General features: G+C 38.9%; 1 long non-coding RNA gene across 1 annotated transcript in view; it reads left to right on the top strand.

The window, feature by feature from the left end:
* LOC132529713 (uncharacterized) overlaps nucleotides 1–19,539 on the top strand; it is an 81,073-nt gene extending 61,534 nt beyond the window's left edge. The window contains exon 3 of the long non-coding RNA XR_009543553.1: nucleotides 19,483–19,539. This is a non-coding gene — a long non-coding RNA (uncharacterized LOC132529713). The remainder of the gene's footprint in view (nucleotides 1–19,482) is intronic.
* Nucleotides 19,540–23,528: the final 3,989 nt, after the last annotated feature.

Below are 23,528 nucleotides of genomic sequence, written 5' to 3'. Positions count from 1 at the left end.
TTGTCAAGCACAGAGCATATGCTAGTTGTTTCATTTTATATTTCCTTGCACTGTCGGAGTCCTGTTCCCTTTTTGAATCCTGTGAAGGCTCATGCTATGATTGTTAATTCCTCTAACGTGATATGATGAGCTGGACCTTCGGATTGATAGTTTACAATGACTCCAGAGCTGTCCTGCTGTGCACTACACTAGGATTCCTTTTACTGAGACCCCTCCTTTGGACTTTATCCTTAAGACCAAGACTGTGTCAGCACTAGGGGGCATTTCTCTTGTCCCAGTACATGGAGAGATTTATATTTATTAAGTAAATATAAGTAAATAAATATAAGTAAATATATATTTATTAAGTAAATACAATGTGCTAGGTACTTGCTAGGTACTCTATATATGTTATTTCATTAAAGCCTTTTTACAACTTCAAGATTAAGGAATTAGTCTATGCATTTCCGTCACGGAGCAGTCATCTGTCCAGGGACACACTGAAGGTAAGCCTGAAACTTGGCTTCCCATCCAGGTGTGATGAGGAAGCCCATGCTTTTCCTACTCTCCTGTGGCCTCCTGTATTTGGAGAAGGGAGCGGAGTGGCTTGGAGACCATTTCTTGCTCCCTCTCTCCTAAGCTGCCAGGATCTCTTTGGGTCTCTGTGGGTAGACCAACATTGTTATTAAAAATATCTATTCATTCATCCACCAGCCCTCCGTACGTTCATCCATGCACCTAATAAATACTTATGGAGTACTTATTGTGTGCCAGGTGCTGATTGAGAACCTGGATATCTGCTGGTTGCCAAGCCCCCTCTCCCTTCATGAAGCTTACACGAATTATCCAAAGACTCATTATATAGTGGGCTTGGGGTGGGAGTGAGTGTCTGCACTTCTTAGCCCCGTGCCAGACTTAGAGGAGGCCCTCAGTGAGTGTTCGTTTCTTTTGCCCCATCCCTTTTAACCTAATTTTTATGCCCTCGGCCAACCATTGTCCCTTGTTCATTTATGGTTGTACTTTGAATTATTGCCTTGGGTCTGTATGTTTTTTTTTCTCAGTTCAAGATCAGTCTATTAATCTTTAGAAACTAGCATGTTCCACAAAGACATTTGGTCTAAGTGGTCAGTTACTCTGATTTTGAATATGAAAAATGTGGTAGGGGCTACAAACTTCCAGTTATAAGGTGAATAAGGTCTGAAGATATAAAGTATAATGTGGTGACTGTAGTTGATAACACTGTATGGTATCATTGACATTTCAGTTCAATAATTGAATTTTTTAAAAAGTTCTACTTTCAGGAAGAAAAGAGAGATAAATATGGGAAGTGATGGATTTGCTACTTAACTCAGTGGAAAGTATCCTTTCACAGTGTATAGACATATATCAGATCACCACATTTTACACTTTAAATATCTTACAATTTTATTTGTTGATTATACCTCAAAATTGGACAGAAAAGAAGGTGGTGGTATGAGAAAAATGGAGGTGGTGTGAGAAAAATGGAGTAATTTTTTGCTAAAAAGTTGTCTTTTAGCTCTTGTATTAGGCATTAATCCTAATTACATTGTGTAGGTATACCTTTGTATTGTTTTGAGTAGCATTGTTAATAATTTACCATATATTAAATTATGTTTTTTAAAAGGTTTACTATATTTTAAAATGTGATGTAATGAGTTAATGCTAAAACTCATAAAGTAGAGCGTCAACCTTAGATTCTATTATGAAATTCATTGAGCAAATGTTTTTCATTATGGAGAATCTTGAGTTAGTCCTGTTTTTGGAATGTTTCTTCTGTAGGGTATCTGGTGTCTTTTTGATAAATTTAAACTCTTTCCCGACAGATTTTCAAGGTAAACTCAATTGACAAATTTCAAAATGCTATTTAGAGCTGAGTCTGTTTCTTGGACCAGTCTCTGTGTGGTTAATGGATGATTTCAGACAGTGTTGGAGAGAAATATTAATAAGGTCAAAGGTCACTTGTCACCTTGACAGAAATGTGAATTTTGAGAGAAGTGTAGGGATTCATTTTCTGGCGATGCAGTTTCTTACTTGGGCAACAGTACCAGTGTCCTCTCTGGTCCCTCAAGACAGAGATTTCAGTTGACTTTGGTTCCATTTTTCTCAGTTACCCCATCTGATTGCTTTGCATGTGTTGTCAGTGTTCTGTCTTAAGTCTCTCTTAAATTCCTTCCTTTCTCGCTTCCCACTCTCCTAGTTCAGGTCCCAGGCATTTCTCACCTAGAAAATAGCAACAACTTTGGTAGTAGCATTTCTGTATTCAGTGTCTGTCCTCTTGCAGGCTCTCTTCCACAGCACTGTTGAAATTTTTTTGGGGGGGGAAATAAAAAATATATATATGCGTGTGTGTTTGCCCACATATATACGTGCACATTTGGTTCTGGTGATGACAGTAAACCTTTGGTAGTTTCTCACTGCCTCTAGGGTAATCTTAAGCTCTGTAGCATGGTGTTTAAAAACTTTGTGGAATGCTTCTAGCCTTCCATCACAAACCCCTCAGTCCTTCTCCTGCCCTTTCCAGTTGGTTCCAGCGAATAAGCTACTTTCTTTGCAATTTGTCATCATTGGTGCTTTGTGGCATTATTTGCCAGGTGTGGTACTCAAACTTTCTTTGATCTAGGTGGCCTTTTAAATGTATAAGCCACTGTTTTGTCTTGTCTGAACATCTCATGTGAGTGAATGTTGAGTCAGTTCTGCTGTCTAAGGTAGCAAAGTTTGTTTTCTGCTTTACAAGGTGTGAAAAAGTCCCACATATTTTTTTTCTTGAAAGGATTTTGGCCTAAATGGAATTAAACAACTAAAATTTAATTGCAGTTCTTCAGACTAATTTGTTGAAGGTTATTATTTTCCAATTTAGGCAGTATTTGAAAATTCGGAACTATTTTTGTACATAAAAGTAAGTTTTCAAATTCATCATTAGAATTGTAGCTTTCTCTTTTGCTGTGATAAGTACTCATTTATTTGTAACTATGCGAGGTGATGGTTGGTAACTAAACTTATTGTGGTAATCATTTCATAATATATAGATACATCAAATCATTATGTTGTATACCTTAAACTTATACAATATTATATGTCAACTATATTTCAATAAAACTGGAGGGGGACTCCCCCCCCCACACACACACTCACTGCGCCAGCCTACCTCTCCCTGTACAACGAACACCATCACAAAGCTTCATAAGCCATTAACACTACCATAGGTTAAAAAATAGTCATTTATGTTTCAGCTGCCTGATGGAATTACAAGTCCTCCAAGTTTCATCTGAATGCTTCTCTGTATTTAAAAGTAAATGTCCACAGCACAACAGTAACTCTGAATGACACACCGTGTGCTGATAACTAGCACAGTTAGAATGATGAGATTCCATGGCCCTCTCTGTAATCGTGTGATGATTGATCCCACACAAGTTCACGGGTGCCAGAAACGATGTTGAAGTAGGCAACATGAAGGATGAGGCCGAAGCTAGAAGACAGCCGCTGAGTGGATAGTAAAGCCAGTTCATCTCCTGTGGCTCTCAGGGAAAATTTCCATGCAACCTTTAGCGTTTAAGTGTTTCTTTGTGTGTTTGATATTTAAAAATGTCTTTCCATGGTTTATACTTTCTGTTTACTTAAACACCACATGCATGGCAGCCTTTTCTGTCCTTATTCTGTTTTCTCCCCCTAATTGCTTTTCCTCTGCCTCTTGTTTGCCCATTGGAAACTTATTTGTTATTCTTGCCATTGAGTTGACCTTCTGACCTTTATGTTCTTTTGCCATCCTTAAAGTTATACCTAGCAACACTTCGGTCTGTGTTATTGCTGTTTTTACATATCCTCCCCCATGAGTTAGGTTGTAAACTTTTTGAAAGGAAAGTTTGTGCCACTGTGATCTTTGGAACACTACAGCTTTTTGCAAATTGATGTGGAAGAAGCGTTTGAATTGAAGTAAATACTTGTTTTAATAAAGGAAATAATTACATCTCAATTAAGATCTGACTTGCTTGGCTGGTGGGTGAGGTTACAGATGGACCCTCGTTTTAACTGAGACTGTGGCAAGTGTAACGCTCGTTTTTGAGAACAAGGAAACAATTTGAAATGTTCTTTAGGTCTAACCACTCCTTGATGCTCATAGCGAGTTCCTTGATGTGTGTTCAAGTCCTGCTCAGCTATGAACTTCTGCTTTTCTAGTTTGTTTCATTATTAACTGAGTGTTTCTTAAATTCTAGTGGAGGGAAGAGGGTGGCAGTTGGTTATCTCGTTGCCTTACGCACCCCCTCTGTTTCCTGAATATGACAGCAGTTTCTACGTAGTGCCTTTGCCCATGGAGTCAGAAGCTCCATACAGATGTGGATTCTGGTTCTTTCAAGTTGAGAGGAAAGTTAAAAACTCACTTTCTAAAGATCTGTTTAGTTTTTTTCAGGTCACAAGTTTGCCCTTAATAGAGATCTTCTTGTCACTTTAATACCAAAAGTGACTTTTCTGGTGTAGGTGGCACAATTTGTAAGGTGTCTTGCGCCAGTGCTTTCCCGTGGGGGATTAGGACTGTCTGTTCTGGAAAAGTGCATTTTGAGAAGTAAACTTATTTTTTTTCATTTTAGAAGTGGATTCAGTACATATACACAGAACTTCTCAGGTGCTTTATGACTATTCTGACATCGTTACATAAAGAATTTTAAATTTTATTTACCTATTTACTTTTAATTGATTTTTTATTGAAGTATAGTTGATTTACAATGCTGTGTTAGTTTCAAGTGTACAGCAAAGTGATTCAGTTATACATATATACATTCTTTTTTAGATTCTTTTCCCATATAGGTTATTACAATACACCGAGTGTAGTTCCCTGTGCTCTACAGTAGGGCTTTGTTGTAAGAATTTTTAATTTTTTTATTCTGTCACATGGCAGTTTTTCTGAACTCATGCTTTGCAAAGGAGCAAACTAAATATTGGGGAATGTTTGGTATTCATGTCAAAAATGGCTTCCACAGGGGTGTAAAATGCCACAGGTTGGGCTGGAGGGATGTAGATATGGTGTGTGTGTGTGTTTATCAATATAGGAGTGCTGAGAGGAGTGAGAGTTGTATTGATCTACACAAACGTTATTACTTTTTTAACTTAAAAATATTTCAGATGGACTGGAAAAGGTCGGGACTTATATGTAATACCTTCCAGCTTCACCAGGTCTTAACATTTTGCCATCTTTGTTTTAGATCGTAAAACATTTTGGAAAAAGTTGAAGCTCTGCTTTTCTCCCTCCTGATCCCAATGGTGTTTTTTTCTATTGGAATGCATTTTATTTGATGGCTTTGAAGACAGATTACATAGTGAGTAGTTGAATGGTGGTTTCCTGTAGGGAAATGAAGTTTATGCACCTCCCATTTTCAGGTTGTGGTAACAGTGCTTCTGAAGAGGTTGGGTGAACCTGACATAGGGTCATTGAACAAGATGAGAAATGTATATATTTTGAAAAGTAAACTTGGTTGAATGTGGGCATTCACATTGCAATTAGTTGTTTGGCTTAAACAACGTTCCAGAGCCACTAAGTAGTTTCTTCAAATTAACTGTTAATCTGTTAAAATGTCTGGACAATCACCAAAACTGACTGTTTTCCATGAAGACTTTGTACCGTGGTTTCCAAGGGTGTTTTCCTAGAATTGAATTCACTTTTGTTGGTTTTGGTAATTTTCCTCTAAGCATTTCCTTCAAGTTACGGAATTCTGACTACCTCTCTATTTTACTTACTTTTTTTTTTCCTTTGGTTAAGTATAATACAAAAACCAAAAGGCTATTTATTTTTCCTTAGTGCTACCAAGTTTCTCTGTGCTTTTAATGCGGTGCCATATTTTTCATTGTTGTTCACCTTTTGTTCAACTCTGAGCATCTGTTAAACTTGTATTGTGTTTTATAATCTAAATTTAGTTTTGATAGGTTCCAGAGAACAGGGGGAAGAACGTCTGTACTAAAATGTAGTTTTTTGGTGTGTGCTCTACTTTTTGTAAGTTATATATCATAATTAAGGAAAAACTAGAAAAACAGAAATTGAGAAGATTCACTAGTGATCCTATCACTCATAAATATCATAAATTTTTTTACCATATATTTTCCAAAAATATTTATAAAATACATTTTAACATAGGCTATAGTTTATAATGTGCATTTTCGTGTAATATAATGAACAATAAACTAGTAATGTATAAATAATTCCTAAATTACAATTATCTTATATACTCTAAGGTGGAGATTGTATAATACAGTGGTAGAAACACAGGCTTTGTATCAAATAGACTTGGGTTTGGATTCTTGCTTGTCTGATTACTCAGTTTGTAGCTTGACCTTGGCCAAGGGACTTTATCTTGGGTAAGATTTAAAACTTCACTGATTCCTACGTGTACTCCTTTGTACAATGGGGATAATAATACCCAGCTCCCTGGATTGTTATATTGATTACATGAGATAGAGAATATAATGTGCCTGGTGTATTGTAGGTACTCAGATAGTAACTATCATTATTTTTTATAAGGGAGATTACTTAATCAAAAGACAAGATTAGACACTGGCTATTTAAAGCAGTATCAAGGAAGAAGTTTCTAGATGCCTATATTGTATTTGTATTTACTATTGTAAAAGTGTGGTTAATGAGGCTTGTGTGAATAGTTTGGTAACTGCTCCTGTCCCCTTCCTCCCAGATTTGGAATAGGTAGCCATCTTTAAAATACATAATACGTATGGAGGCATTTTTTGAGAGACCTTCACGTGGTAATGAAAAGCTACTGAATATAATTGTGTGTGTGTGTGTGTGTGTGTGTGTGTGTGTGTGTGTGTCTCTGTATGTATAGACGCATGTGTCTCTATTTTAATGTTTCTCATATGTACGTTGTGGATCATCTGTCTCTATCCCTCTTAACCTGGATGTCTTTCTTAGCTCCAAAGAGCCTTCCCATGTACTTCTCTCCCCCATTTCCGTACTTTCTTCTTCTTTTTTAAAAAAATTTTATTTATTTATTTATTTTGGCTGCGTTAGGTCTTTGTTGCTGCGCGCGGGCTTTCTCTAGTTGTGGTGAGGGGGGGCTACTCTTCGTTGTGGTGCGCAGGCTTCTCATTGTGGTGGCTTCTCTTGTTGCAGAGCACAGGCTCTAGGCATGCAGACTTTAGTAGTTGCAGCACGCGGGCTCAGTAGTTGTGGCATCTGGGCTCTAGAGTGCAGGCTTAGTAGTTGTGGCTCACGGGCTTAGTTGCTCTGCAGCACGTGGGATCTTCCCGGACCAGGGCTCGAACCCGTGTTCCCTGCATTGGCGGGCGGATTCCTAACCACTGCACCATGAGGGAAGTCTCTCATATTTTCTTCCTGATTTTAACTTCGTGCTAACATGAATTAGCACCTATTCGTGTTATTCCTCCTGTTTACCAGCACTATGTACCTGTTGTTAGTTATTTATGTGTAGGCATATTGAATTTGAAAAGTGTGATCTAAAAGGAATCTTAGTCATATGGTTCTCACATTCCACTTTACCTCTTTTTTTTTTTTTTTTTTTTTGGCGCGGTACGCGGGCCTCTCACTGTTGTGGCCTCTCCCGTTGCGGAGCATAGGCTCCGGACATGCAGGCTCAGCGGCCATGGCTCACGGGCCCAGCCGCTCCGCGGCATGTGGGATCTTCCCGGACCGGGGCACGAACCCGTGTCCCCTGCATCGGCAGGCAGACTCTCAACCACTGTGCCACCAGGGAAGCCCCAGCAATACCCTTTTTAATTAATTTCGAGTAATTTTATTGTGAGGTCATAGAAGATGAGTTTATTGGTGAACTCACGCCAGCTGTGGGGTGTGTCTGCCTTGACTGTCCCTGTTTGCAGTCAAGTTGCTCGTCCTCTGCTCACACGTCAGCATTTTCTCCTGTTGGCCACCTGGTGCGATGACTCTGAAGCTGCTCTTCTTAATCTAAGATGAAGCTTACTTTCCCTTCATTTTACACACACACCCACACCCACACCCACACACACCATGTTGCAGTGAAGAGACTGTGTTTGGTTTCACATGAAGTCAGTTAAAGGAGACAAAATTAATAAATTCCTAACTTTGTCAGAAGGCTAAAACTTCCTGTTTTGGAGATTGGCATTCAGGGATGTAAATATAGTCTAAAATTTTTCTAAATTGGCATTTGAATGGCTTGCTTAAAAATCACTTAAGCTCATTGCAGCACTGTTTACAATAGCCAAGACATGGAAGCAACCTACATGTCTATCAACAGATGAATGGGTAAAGATGTACATATATACAATGGAATATTACTCAGCCATAAAAAAGAATGAAATCACGCCCATTTGCAGCAACATGGATAGAGCTAGAGATTGTCATACTGAGTGAAGTAAGTCAGACAGAGAAAGACAGATATCATATGATATCACTTATATGTGGAATCTGAAAAAAATAATACAAATGAACTTACATACAAAACAGAAATAGACCCACAGACATAGAAAACAAACTTATGGTTACCAAAGGGGAAAGAGGGGAGGGATAAAGTTGGAGGTTGGGATTAACATATACACACTATTATATATAAAATAGATAACCAGCAAGGACCTACTGTATAGCCCAGGGAATTATACTTAATATTTTACAATAACCTATAAGGGAAAATAATCTGAAAAAGAATATATATATATATATATATATATATATATATATATCACTTAAGTAACCAAAAAAACATGATATTCTGGGATCAGGGGCAGATAAAGGTGACTCACCTTTTATCTGAAAGTTTTTAAGCTATGTCCATAGGGTATTCAAAGGGGAAAAATGACTCCCCTTCAAGTTTATTAAACAAAACGTTTTCTAATTTCATTTTAAGTTATACATTTTTATTATAAATTCCCATAATAAGGTCAGCCTCATAGTAGGGGCCTAGTATATTCTTGTTGAATGAATAACTATCTCATGACTGTTAACTATCAATTTGTTACTTGTTTTAAATTATATTTAGCATTGCAAGGGCTTCCAAGTAGATTCCACTATTTGATCCTCACATAATCTTGTGAGTTAGGCAGGAGAGGGATTTTCTTCATTTTACAGGGAGCTTAGTAGAGCTGCTCACGTATTACCAAAAGATGACTCCAGGGTTTGACTTTAGGACTTCAGCTTCTTATTCCATCCTTTGGTGCAGTGCTCTGCTGTTTTCCCATATTGACCTGGAAATATTTCAGTACTTCATATTGTAATAGTTGTTCATTTATTCAGCAGAATTTTATTGAGGGCATGATTTTAAGTTCTAGGCCTTTGTGGCTGAATGTAAAGACAAGGTTTCTACTCTCAAAAGGAAGAATGTCAGTAAATAAATAAACAATAATAATGATTAGCACATAGTAGGTGCTCAATAAATGGTTATTGACTGAGTGAATGAGTGATCAAAGTGATAAAAAGGAAATGAGGGCTTCCCTGGTGGCGCAGTGATTAAGAATCTGTCTGCCAACGCAGGGGACATGGGTTTGAGCCCTAGTCCAGGAAGATCCCACATGCCACGGAGCAGCTAAGCCCGTGCACCACAACTACTGAGCCTGCGCTCTAGAGCCCGCGAGCCACAACTACTGAAGCCCGTATGCCACAGCTACTGAAGCCCGCCCACCTTGAGCCCGTGCTCCACAGCAAGAGAAGTCACTGCAGTGAGAAGCCCGCATACCGCAACGAAGAGTAGCACTTGCTCACCGCGTCTAGAGAAAGCCCGTGCGCAGCAGCAAAGACCCAATGTGCAACCAAAAAAAAAAAAAGCCTTTAAAGTTATTAAAAAAAAAAAAGTAAGTGAACAGTGAGTGTGGGGTTGTAAATGGATAGATTGATGAAGGAAGGTCTTCCTGAGGAAGTGACATCTAAGCCAGGGAAAGAGCATTTCAGATAAAAGGACCAGTACAGGCAAATGCCCTGAGGCAGCAAAGAGCTTGGCTTACTTAAGAGGACACCAAAGGTGGCCAATGGAGCTAGAGCATAGTAAGCTGGGGAGACAGGGGGTTCCACATGAAATTGAAGAGGAAGGGATCAATTTTTTAGGGCCTTGTAGACCATGTTGAGAAATTTGACTTTCATTCTAGTGTTGAAAGAGTTTTTCCACGTGTCTTAAGTTTCTGCACTGTCTACCTTTGTTCTGGACTGCCTTTTCAAGGATGATTTGTATGGTCAGCAGCCTTGGAAGATAGAGTGTCTCCCTCCAGAGCAAAGATCAGGCACACTATTGTCTAGTGTAATAAAGACAGTGTCTCCTGGGGAAAAGGTCAGACGGGCTTACTGCCCATTGTAGAAGACTTGGGTTCATTAAGCTCAGGGTTCCTCTCCTGTTACACAACCCACTGCTGTGCAGGTGTCATCTGGCCTTCTTTGTGTTACCTCATGGGAATTGGGACTGAAGGGACTGGCACCAAAAGTGCTGATACTCTGGTTGTTGCTATTGCTATGAGTAATGAAGTCCTTTGTCTTTGACCCAAGAGTCTCATGTCTTCTGCCAGTATCCATACAACTGTGGCAGCTAACTTGTTAGTGTGAAATTAGGGTAAAATCGTACATCCTTCACATCCTTGGCATCTCAGTACATGGAAAGCATTGGGGGATTTTCAGCAGGGGGATAATATATACTTTAGCCTTTTAAAAAGTCAGTGTGGGGCTTCCCTGGTGGCGCAGTGGTTGAGAGTCCGCCTGCCAATGCAGGGGACGCGGGTTCATGCCCCGGTCCGGTAGGATCCCACATGCCGCGGAGCGGCTGGGCCTGTGAGCCATGGCCGCCGAGCCTGTGCGTCCAGAGCCTGTGCTCCGCAACGGGAGAGGCCACAACAGTGAGAGGCCTGCGTATCGCAAAAAAAAAAAAAAAAAAAAGTCAGTGTGACCACTCTGAAAATTGATCAGGGGTAGAAAGATGAATGAGGAATGTCTGTCAGCTGTCTAGTTGAGAGATAACAGTGGCTGAGACCAGTGTGGTGACTGTGGAGGTGGGGAGGCGTGAGAAATTCAAGGTGGTCTTCAGGAGGTGGAAATTATAGGTCTCAACAGCATGGATACGGGCTGTGAAAGAAAGGAATGGAGAATGAATCCCAGGTTTTTGGTTTGAGCAAATGAATAGATAGAGATGGAGAAGCCTTATGATGATAATAAGCCTGTAAAAGGACTTTTTTCTCTTGTCATCACCACTTTAGCCTTTTTTCCAGTCAGTTTATTTGCTTGACTCTCTCTCTCTGTGTAGAACTTTTATGCTTAGAATTACAGGGAAAGGAAGAATAAGAAGTAGTTTGTACAACTCGGGATCAAAGAACCACTGGTATGTACTTTTCTGGGAAGAACATTTTTCCTGTGTCTTCACGAATTGTCAAGTTCATTAATGTTGAGAAATGCAGCTCCTGCAGTCCCTTGATGAGTGGGTTGTCTCAATAACAATAAATTAGATTAGCTTGGGAGGATTTATTTTTCAAATAGCCATATTGATTTTTACCCAAAGTTCATTATCTGGGAATTTACAATGAAACACTTTAATGTGTTTCCAGGTTTTCTCTTTTTGACGGTAAAGAAATACATTTTTTCTTATGTATGTTTCAGTTTTTATATTTCCTTTAAAGCTGGGCTATTCTCCCTTAATTCTCAAGGATAATTACTGCTCATCTTGTGATCACGTAAACTTAATAAAGTAGGATGAAAGAAACAAGTGCCTATGGACTAATTTATTCAGTTTGTCATCCTCACTGAGAAATTCCTCAGGATAACTTCTTGTCTCTGTAATGCCTGATGCTGATTTCAACAGCACCTGATTGCTTTTCATAAAGAAAGTAACTAAAAAGCTTAAAAAAAAAAAGGCTTGGCCCTGAAGAGTTCTTTTAAATGCCTTCCCTTTTTTATCTAGTGAGATTTATTTTTTTGTGTGTGCTTTTTGTGTGCTTATTATATTTACAGGATGATTTTACGTTTCTTAACCTTTATATATTGTAGACGATTTTAGGCTACAATATAAAGCTTTAGGCTACAATATAAAGTTTTGATTTATCTTTGCACCATCTTGCACATGTCCTTTTATTTCATTTGTTCTGTAGCATTTTCTTTAGTCTCTCGCCTAGGTCTAGATTTTTCCTCTTCAGAAAGAGAAGGTTGATAGAGAGGGAAGATAGAGCTTCGTGAATTTGCGGGGGAGGGTTTGGGAGAGAGGCTAGGCTTACAATTATTTCTGATTCAGTTTATACTCTGCTCCCTGGAAATCAACAATGGAAAAACTTACTCCATTTTTAAGATTAATTTAGAAAGCATGAACTGAGATGGCTAAATCATTAGTGCAGATCATGAGACTTTACCAGGTGGTGTGAGTTGTTATTAATCACTTCAGTAGACTCTGGAGATTTTTCTACCAGAAATGCAGTTAGAATGTGTTTATTTCTGAGTCTTTGAGAAGATAAATATACTATCTTTTTGCTTTTTTTTTTCCTTTTGTTTTCTTTTTACAGAGATCCATCTTTTGGGGTTTTAGCAGTTTTAAACCCCCTCAGGTGGTTGAGTGGTATCTAAGCTTCCCGGGATGTCCCAGTCCTTCCTTTGGAGTAGTATTGTTGTTCTGCCTTCCTATCTCATTGTATAAATTCTTCAAAAGGGCCCGACATTGTGTCACTGATTTCATGTTTCAAGCTGTGCACTAAGTCATGTACAGATGCACCATATTTAGGCTGTGGTTGGAATTTCATGAATGGGTTGCTGGTCTTCTCTCCCTTGTCCCCTGATTTCAAAACAAAACCAAGAAACAATTAGTAGGATTTTACCAGGGCCCTCTAAAGAGAGATCTTATTAGTGACTGAATTGAACTAGAATTTGTAGCCTATGGAATGTGATAGAAACTGTCCCTAAAGGATTGTGTCCCTGCCTTCAGAAAGATTTTTACCCCCCTGGTTTTGGCCTAGACTCTCCCATACCCTGAAAACCATTCTGGAAATGATTCAGGGGCACAGAAGGAGTCTTATCCTCAGAATCGTAACTTCACTTCTCCTGCCCATCTTCTTTCCTCTGTTGGAGGAATAGTAGAGGGCACAGTAGAAAGAGGATTTGAGTCAGACCTGGATTTGCATCTGAGCTCTTGTTTATTAGTTGCGTGACCACAGGCAGCATACTTAACCCCTTTAAGCCTCAAATCGCACATGTAAAATTAGGACCGTGCTAGACTTTGTAGTTTGGTGAAGCACTGTTGTGTCTGTTAAGGAACTGGTGCTCAGCACGTGTAGGTTCTCACTAAGAACTGGAACAGGGTCAGGACTTGAACTTGCTGTGTGTTCCTCCAGGATCCCACCCTCCTGCCTCCCTCTGGAGGGGAGAGCTGTCCTGAATTTTATGTTCAGCACTCCCTTGCTTTTTAAAATGAGTGTATCTGTAGACAATACGGGAGTCCCCCCTTATCCGAGGTTTCTCTTTTTATGGTTTCAGTTACCTGTGATCAGCTGTGGGCTGAAAATATTAAATGGAAAATTCCAGAAATAACCAATTCATAAGTTTTAGATCGTGCGCTGTTTTGAGTAATGTGATGAAATGTCACGCCATCCCAGGCCGTCCCTCCCCTGATGTGAACCATCCCTTTGTCCAGTGTATCCCTGCTGGTTAGTCACTTTGTAGCCGGCTCAGTTTATCAGATTGACTGTTGTGGAATCGCACTGCTTGTGTTAAAGGGATCCTTATTTTACTTAATAATGGCCCCAAAGCACAAGCATAGTGATGCTGGCAATTCACATGTGCCAAAGAGAAGCCGCAAAGTGCTTCCTTTAAGTGAAAAGGTGAAAGTTCTTGATGTAATAAGGAAAGAAAAAAAAAATCATATGCTGTTGGTAAGGTAAGAATGAATCTTCTACCCATGAAATTGTGAAGAAGGAAAAAGAAATTTGTGCTAGTTTGCTGCCACATATCAGGCCGCAAAAGTTATGGCCACAGTGTGTGGTAAGTGCTTAGTTAAAACAGAAAAGGCATTAAATTTGTACAATAAGTTATTTTGAAAGAGACTGCATTCACATAACTTTTATTACAGCGTATTGTTGTAATTGTTCTGTTTTATTATTACTGTTGTTAATCGCTTACTGTGCCTAATTTATAAATTAAACTTTATCATGTGTGCGTGCATGACATGTAATGTATGCATAGGAAAAAACATGGTATGTATAGGCATACCTCATTTTATTACACTTCGCTTTATTGTGCTTCGCAGATACTGTATTTTTTACAAATTGAAGGTTTGTGGCAACCCCGTGTCAGGCATTTGCTCACTTCGTGTCTCTGTGTCACATTTTGGTAATCCTCAAAATATTTCAAGCCCTCCACCAGCAAAAAGATTATGATTCCCTGAAGGCTTAGATGATGATTAGCATTCTCTAGTGATATTTTTAAATTAAGATATGTATCTTGTTTTTTTAGACAAAATGGTATTGCACACTTTGTAGACTACAGTATAGTGTAAACATGACTTTTATACGCAGTGGGAAACCAAGATTTGTGTGACTTGCTCTATTGCGATATTTGCTTTACTGCAGTGGTCTGGAACTGAACCTGCAGCATCTCCGAGATGTACCTGTTATAGGAGTCAACATTATCTGTGGCTTCAGGCGTCCACTGGGGGGCTCGGAACGTGTCCTTTGAGAATAGGAGGGACTACTGTGTGTTTTTAGCTTTGCCTATTTGGGCCCCGTAAAAATGACATCCTGTTATATGTAGTCTCTAATAAGAGTGCTTCATCACTGCCACGGAGTGTAGAACTCTTGGTTCTCCACTTGGCCTTTGCTGATGGTCATGGATGTGGGGTTGCAGTTTTTTCTGTGGTGTTTGGTGTAGAGTGGTTTTTACCTAAGACGTTTTTGTCTATCTAGGCTTCCCCGTTACTGATCCTTTAGAGCAGGCTGTTTCTGATACTGGGTCAGAGGTAAGGACAGCATTGCGTGACACGGGGGTGGGGATGAATCCAGTAAGGAAATAGAGGTTAATGGGAACTAGATATACCACTCTTATAGGAAGGGAAAGGGAAAAACTAGAATGAATCTTGCAGTATTGGGCTGGAATTCAGGCTAACTATGAACTCACAGTTTTCAGTGTACGTGGATAGATACAGAAAGAAATGAAGAAGTAAGTGTGTGCATATATGTGTGTGCTTCTGTTCACCTAGATGACCTAGGAATAGTGATAATTCAGTTGCAATACGCACACCCAGATCTTGGTTTCTGAATACCATTTTCCCCCACTAAAATCGTTGAAATTATTGGACTAAAAAATTACTTTTTTAAAAAAAATCAGTGGACATAAAGTATTGGGTGAGAGTTGGGTGAGAAATAGGATATTTATATAGTCTGAAAGTATCACCTTGCAAAATACTTACTAATTACAAAGAGGAAAAGAGTCACTTTACAGTGGGGAGATCTGGCAGATACCACCCAAATCAAGTGATACAAGTTCACACTACCAGTCAGGGAAAAAAATCAAAATAGCATACTACCTGATAGGGTGCAACGAGAGGAAGGAACTTTTCTGTGGTATTCCTGCTGAAAAGTCATAACTTGAATCTAATCAACAATTAAGTATCAACAAACCCAAAGTAAGGAACATTCTATTCAATATAAAACTGGCCTGGGCTTCCCTGGTGGCGCAATGGTTTAGAGTCCACCTTCCGATGCAGGGGACACGGGTTCGTGCCCCGGTCCGGGAAGATCCCACATGCTGCGGAGCGGCTGGGTCTGTGAGCCATGGCCGCTGAGCCTGCGCGTCCGGAGCCTGTGCTCCGCAATGGGAGAGGCCACAACGGTGAGAGGCCCGCGTACCGCAAAAACAAACAAACAAACAAAAAAACTGGTCTGAAATCTTCAAAATTGTCAAGTTCATGAAAGTCAAGGACAGTTTGAGGAGTTCTAGTTTGAAATAGACTAATGAGCTGTGAAAGGTCAGTGCCAGTGTGAGATCCTGGATTGGATCCTTTTACTAAAATGGACACTATTGGGATCATTGGAGAAAGTCAAACCTGGACACTGTTGGGACCATTAGATGACCATACTATGTCCGTGTTAATTTCTGGATGTTGATGGTCATAGTTATTGCAGTTTTGGAAGAGAATGCCCTTGTTTATAGAAATGACTCACCAAACTCTGTAGGGGTGATAGGCCGTGATGTTAGCTACTTACTCTCAAGTGGTTCAGGGAAATTATTTGTTCTAGTCTTGCAGCTCTTTTTTTTGTCTTTCTTGAGATTATTAAAGAAAACAAAAAAGACCCCTCCTGTGAGTTGACTTTTTCAAAATCATTAGCTTATCAAACCAATCATTTGAAAGGTTTAAGAGGTTTGCTTTCCTGTGCTGTCTTGTCTGGCAGCTGCCCTTCCTGTGCGGCTTCCTGTTATATCTTGATTTGTCTTTTGGTATTCGGGTTTTAAAATATTTACCATCATTTCCTTACTATATTCTTTTCCCTGCTCATTATTTATTTCCCTTCAACTATATTTTGTTTTTGTGACAAACTTCTTTCGAGGGAAAATATGATTTACAGAAATCTGACACTTTACTGTATTTCAATTCAATGATAATATTGTATTTAGTTTCAACTTACTTTGTGCTATTCTTTTCTCCTCAGTTTTCTGGTGAGCTATTTAAGCTTTCTTTCTCTTTTTTTTTTCTTTTACCATACTGCCTCTGCGTTAGTACTGAGGGTGTTTCAGTAGGCTTTTGGTAAAAAGTATTGGGCTGGTTGATCGCTGTCTTAGAATTTAGAGTTTTCAGAAAGTATAAGCAGGGTAAGGGGAAATTGATAGAGTGGCGAATTCAATGCTATACTAATCCACAGTCTAGTCGTCTCATTACTGTGTGTATGAATGGTTAGTTCCTAAAGGTTTAGGTTAAGCGTATTAGGACCAAGCTGGCCCTAGTCTAAAAATTTGCATGGTTTGAGATGGGAGTAGGGTGTTATGGGGTTAGGGTTAATTGTCAGAGCAGCCTTCTCTTTCTGTGAACGTTAAGTGTAAGTTATCTATTTTGTAGAATCTACCCTTTCCTTTTAGTACAGAAAATCACGGGGTAAGGCCTTGAATTGCCCACCCCCCTCCTCTCTTTCATGGAACTAAAATCCATCATAGGGCTTGTTTTCCTTAGATAGGTTAGAGGACAAACTTCTCTTTAGCAGTTACATTAATTTTTATATTTCTCAGAATGATCGAGGAAAAAAAGCTTTTAAAATCCAGAGTGGTAGTTACATTTCACTTAGAACACTCCCACACATACAGGCTTTTCTTCAGCATTTTTTTTTTTATTTTTCTTGCTGCTTTTACAGTGTAGGTGGCCTTCTCTGGATTGCTTTTGACAGGAAATTGAGCAAGCTTTCCTTTTTGGAACAGAATATATTTTACTGCTGAGAGAGAGAGAAAAAAAGAAGTGTTTATGTTTTGAAATTTAATTATGAATTTTTATTTGAAGGCTGATTTAAATCTAGAAAAATGGAGGTGGGGCTTAAAATTCAGATTGTGCACTAATATTTCTGAACCTTCCTATTCATTTTTGGGCTTTCTTTTCTTCCTTTATTGGAGGAAGAAAGGAAGGCCCCCAAATTACTTTGCTTCGTAAAGCCACAACCATGTATGGATATTAAGAAGTTTGTCTTTGTCGTTGTTTTTCTGCTTTTGTCTGAGGCTGCCTTCCCCGGTTGTCTTCTTTTTGTAGTGGAGGTATGTTGGGCTCTACACTGAGTTAATGGGCATCTTGAATCTAGAATGTGTGTTAGCCCTGCCTTTGGAAAAGCGTGTCATTCAGCAAAGCTTCCTAATGATATGGCTTGTGCACAGGTCTCCAGGGCTGGGTAGAGAGCTCTAGGTTGGAACCCTGCCTCTGCCGCAGATTCTACCTGGACTCCTGAACCCCCTGGTGCTTTGAGATAGGAATACCAGTCAACCTGCCAACCACCCAGGTGCTTGCTGCCTGAGATGATTGTGGGTGAGTTTGATTTGTGTAGTTTCTTTATAGCACTGGAGATTCAGGGGAAGAAATCAGACTGTAATTAGAATATAAGCCCATATGCCACATCATGGAAATGTTATCCAGTTGGAATGGAGTAATTCTGGTGGAATCTTTCTAAATATGTTTTTAAATCATATCCTTTCACTTGAGTTTGACATTGGCATGTTTGTTCAGTCTCTAAGTAGACGACTAGTGCAAATCAACTGTCAGGTATGTTTTGTTTATATAATTAGCTGGTTATAACTTATTAATTAAGATGAACAAAACAAAGTATATATTTCAAGTGTTCCAGGCTTCCTTACCCAGTCTGTAGGTGCAATTTGTAGGCCAATCATGTGAAAACTGCAGGTTTCATCATCTGGGGTATCTGATGCTCAGAATATTCTTTTTAGGTTTCTTTTTCCCACAGATTATTGTAGGGTAGGAAAGACCTGTTGCAGGGTCTTCTGGAACTCTGTTCTGCTGTATTATGTAAGATCATAGTGCCAGGGATATGGTAGGCCCTCAGCGAGTCTCATTTTGAATGCAGGTAATGTAAGTTTTGAAGTACCTTTATATTTGGCTGAATGAAAGATGTCCTACTATCCAAGGTGACAGGCTGGGAAATTTTCCCCTTTGTCCTCACCAGGAATTGGGAGTATCTGTGAGTGAAACAAAGTTCTGGTTCTTCTTACTCTTCTAAGCTTCCATTTTATATGTTTGGGAATTAACCCAGTTTGAAATAGTGTTTCATCTCAGCAAATATTAAAACTTGGTTTCTTGGAAGCCCTTTTGGACATGTGTAGTCTGACTTATTTTAGTATTTTTAGAAATAGGTACATGTACTGCACATTTTAATGTTGGACATGTATATGTATTCTTTTAACTAATAATATGCCTGCAGTCACAGGAAATGTTTTATGGTTATAGTAGAGTTTTTATATATAGCCTATCTGAAATGACCAGTGTGAGAACTGTAGAATTTCTGAATCGTCAGAATGTTTGGTTGCTTTGGAACAGGCTTTCTCAGTCTCTCTGCTATTGACATTTTGGACTGGAGAAGTCTTTGTACTGTCCTGTACCCCTTCCTCTGTTGTGACAACCAAAAATATCTTCAGACATTGTAAGATGTCCCCCTGGGGTACAGCATTGCCCCCTGTGGAGAACCACTGGTTGGGAACAGTGGTTCCCACAGGCAGGTGATAGGCCAGCTACATCAAAATCACATTATTGGGGCACTTCTTACTCATATTGGTTCCTGGGTTTCTCCCCAGACTTCCTGATCAGATCATGTGGAGAGAAACGTGATCTTCCAGACTGAACAGTCAGGTTTAGGAATTTGTTGTATAAGTGGGAGTGGCTGTCGGTTGGCTTAAATTTAAGTGTGTGTTGAACTGCACATAAAGAGATTACAAATTAAAGAGGGTTTTAGAGGTAAAGTATAACATTTCACAATTATGATTTGATTTGTAGCTGTGATTTTTCCCCTTTATTACTATTTTCAGAATTTGAAAATAATCTTACACTAAAGTTCATAATTATTTTACTCCAGGTTTTGCGAGAATACCTCAAGTTGGACTCGGAAGTAAGATTTACCACCAACTTTGAATCAGGTGAGTTGGTAGATAAGTCACAAAGGCTTGTCAAACTCCTGTGTTCATTCCTAGGAGACCTGCCACTCACAGCAGACTTTGATTTAGTAAATTTGGATTCTATATTTTTTCCCCACTGGTGTTTCCTCCTTTGTTGTTCTACTGCTGAGAGGCAGAAATGGGGAAGAGGGGAGACTCCTGTGCAGTTTTTAGTCATTAATTTCTGAATTCAGCATTTTCACTGTTACAGTAAATACTTCAGATATTTTTCTGGCAACTTAATAATAAAAATATTTTTGTTACATATGTCTATTTTCATTCCATAATAATTGCATTTCAGAACATCTTCTATGTGTTTCTTAAAATTTGATGGGAGGTTGTACCCCAGCCCATGTTCTGAATAAGAGCCTTGTTAACCCTGATGCATTAATATATAATTTGGAATACCAAGTGTATCCTGAAAAATTGAGAGATGGCTGGATGATCTGATTGATTGACATTTGCTCTTGGTTACTGTAGAGACCCAGTTCTGTCCTGTGCCTATCCCAACGTTTTAGTGGATATTTCTCAAACATTTTACTCAGTTGTCAAGTGACATTCTCATTGAACAAAATAACAGTTTAATTCGATTCAAAGAGACTTTTCTACAGGCTGAAATGCTATAATATGCTAAGCTCCTAAATTCAGATAAAAAGCGGTTTGGGGTTATGTGAGTTTCTTTGATTTTGGTACTTTGTACTTAACCTTCTTTTCAGCCAGATGCTGAAACAAAGAGTTTGGGAATTTTTTATCGCCTGCTTTGTCAGAAGCAGAAACAGATTGCCTAAGGAGTCAGCTCTTCCGGAGAGCTGCATTCTATAAAGGACGGTCAAGGTTATCTGAGCATCTCACCTCTGTAAACCTGTGTGCAGAGCTGAGGGCTTCTTTTCAGACGCCTGCTGGGTAATTGGAGCACTGATTTCAAAGTGGCTTGCTATTTCTGACCTTCCTTGAATTTCAGTAAGAGAAATTGGGGAATGATTATCTCTGAAAATGTTTTTAAAGTACATTAGGACACTTTCCTGTTAGCATTGATTTGACCATTCCCAGAGTCATTCTTTAAAAGAGGTAGGAATCCAAGAAAGATTTTTAGATCTCTGTAATTTTTAGCCATTTGAAGAGCCTAAGTTTTTTTATTAGCAACACAACTGAAAAACTACCTTTGAGAATGCAGTACTTTGCAACCATCAAAAAATTGCTGAGTGGTGGGCTTCCCTGGTGGCGCAGTGGTTGAGAGTCCACCTGCCGATGCAGGGGACACGGGTTCGTGCCCCGGTCCGGGAGGATCCCACATGCCGCGGAGCGGCTGGGCCCGTGAGCCATGGCCGCTGAGCCTGCGCGTCCGGAGCCTGTGCTCTGCAACGGGAGAGGCCGCAACAGTGAGAGGCCGGCGTACTGCAAAAAAAAAAAAAAAAAAAAAAATTGCTGAGTGGTGAGGCAAACAGCCTGCAGCGTTGCTCGATGTAGGTAGCTGTAGCTCAGGTACTTTGCGAAGGACGAAAAAATCGGTGCATGTTATTGAGTGCCCTCTGGTTTTCACCTCTATCTTGGAAGTTGTTTTCCAAGATTTCCTTTTTTTTTTTTCTCCTCAGTACCTGTATACTATTGAAATGTGCAACTTCAGTGCACTCCCTGTATGTCTTAAGGTATTTTTAAACACTCTTAAATAAGGATCATCTCCTGGTTGGTACACTTGAATATGACAGTTCTTAGCAGAAGTGTTAAGTTCTAGGGTTACTATGAGGGCCAAGCCTGTTTAGCTTTTATGTTGGAGCAGCTACATCTTGTCTTTTAAATTGAGTTTAATAACCTGAACGCCTGGGCACTTAGATCACTTCTTTTAATGGTGGTAATATCTGATGATGCTGGTACAGTACATCTGTTAGGTGAGGTGGGAGAGTCTTCTCTTATGCATTCATGAACGCTGGCTCCACTTGGGCAACAGAGGGGAAGGAGCCATGAATGCAACAGTTCTCCACACCTGCTGGCGGCATGACTCTTGGCTTTTCTAAATCAATTCTTCTTTCCTAACTTCTCTCTTATTTAAGGACTATCCAAAACAATTCCCTTCCTTCAAAAGAAAACAAAAATCCAAAAAGACAAAAAAAAAAACCATAAGCCGAAACCCACAAAACCTTGTATTTTATATGTAGTCCTATGTGTAGCTTATTGAATGCATCATTCTTATATTTTTTAATTTATTTATGTTTTGAGTAGTGTTCTAGAATATAAAATTGAACTGAGAAAGTATACTTTTTTCCTTCCCTTAACAATTTTAAAAAATTGCTATATTCTTTCTAAACAGCCAACGAGAAACAGTGATATTAATTGAAAATGATCTCTGACTAAATTATGTGCTTTAGCTTTAACTTGAAGACATTTGAATAATTTTCTCAAGTATATTTTTCTTTGGATTTTCCCATTCTTGTATAGACAATTAGGTACTCGTAGGTGAGTGAGATATTACTTAAATTTTTCCCTTGTTTCAGTTTGGTTATTGCATTCCAGGCTTCTGCTTTTAATGGGAGAGTAACTGAGGAAATTTTAAAAAGCTCTTCACTTCTTTTTTTTCTTGAAAATAAAATAAAAAAGAATAACACTAGTCACATTGACTTAAGACTAATAGCTTGCGGGTGTAATACACAAAAATAAAGACATCCTTTTTGTTGTTTTATGGGAAGTCCCAACCATTAGTAAGTGTAAAAAGAGAGAAAAAATATGTATGTCATTGCATTCTCCTAGACTTTTCTTGGTGTTATATGGAGTGGTAGCAAGAAACCTAATAATCATAGTGCCTTACATTGGCCATCCAGATGATAGAATGTCTATAGCAGATTCACAAATCACTTAAGAAATGGAAGCTTGGAAAACATTTTCTCCCTGGCTGACCATCCTGTAGAACTCCCTCTTATCCACTGATGCACCCTACCCCTTTTCTCATTTTTCTTACAAATTATGTCTTCCTTAAAACATGAGAGAACAGCTGTTTATATCCAATAGTTTCCTTTAAACATAGCCCAGTGACAGAGACAGTGATTAACTAATAACAGGAGTTTGAATATATTAACTCTTAGAAGAAAAAAGCTCAAATGTTGACCTTGAGTAGACTTGTTAGATTCTGTGTGTCAACCTGAGTTAGAGTTTCACAGTGGCACTGAGGGTACAAAAGGGAGGCAACTTTTTCAGATAAATAATAGCTGAAATTTTATATTTTGTTTTTTCTAAACTTTTACTTTATATTAGAGTATAGTTGATTTACAGTGTTGTGTTAGCTTCAGGTGTACAGCAAAGTGATTCAGTTACACATATACACATATCTGTTCTTTTTCAAATTCTCTTCCCATTTAGGTTATTGCAGAATATTGAGTTCCCTGTGTTATACAGTAGGTCCTTGGTGGTTATCTATTTTAAATATGGTAGTGTGTATATGTCAATCCCAAACTCCCAAGGTATCCCTCCCCCGCACCTTTCCCCTTTGCTCACCATAAGTTTGTTTTCTAAGTCTGTGAGTCTGTTTGCATTTTGTAAATAAGTTCATTTGTATCATTTTTAAGATTTTTTCAGATAAATACAAGTAGAAATTTTATTAACTGAAAGTTGACTATAATGTAATATGAAAATATTAAAAATTTAGAGCAGCAAAGGGATGATTGCAGAGTTTTCCTTTTGTCTTTGGCCATGACTAATTTGACTTGAATTTGGCATGCCTCGGGGTCACTTCAGCATTATTTCATTATGCTTATTTATCATTCAAAGCTTCGTCTTTGTTCTTAAAAACATTTTAACAGACTGTAGAACTGTACTGTGACCCCTGCACATTTGCTAATGCTATCATCACCTTTCTCTTTTCAGTGAGAACAACTTCTTCTCACTGAATTCTTACCTTTATCTTCTTCAGAACCTGAGAGTACAGCTGTCCCAATCAAATAGAGCGTTGCCTCTTCTAAATTCAGTCGGTGGCAAATAG

Source organism: Lagenorhynchus albirostris, chromosome 1 (genome assembly GCF_949774975.1).
Source record: "Lagenorhynchus albirostris chromosome 1, mLagAlb1.1, whole genome shotgun sequence".
NCBI classification, from domain to species: Eukaryota; Metazoa; Chordata; class Mammalia; order Artiodactyla; family Delphinidae; genus Lagenorhynchus; species Lagenorhynchus albirostris.
Note: the sequence above shows the minus strand (reverse complement) of the source record. Positions and strands in the feature narration are given on the sequence as shown.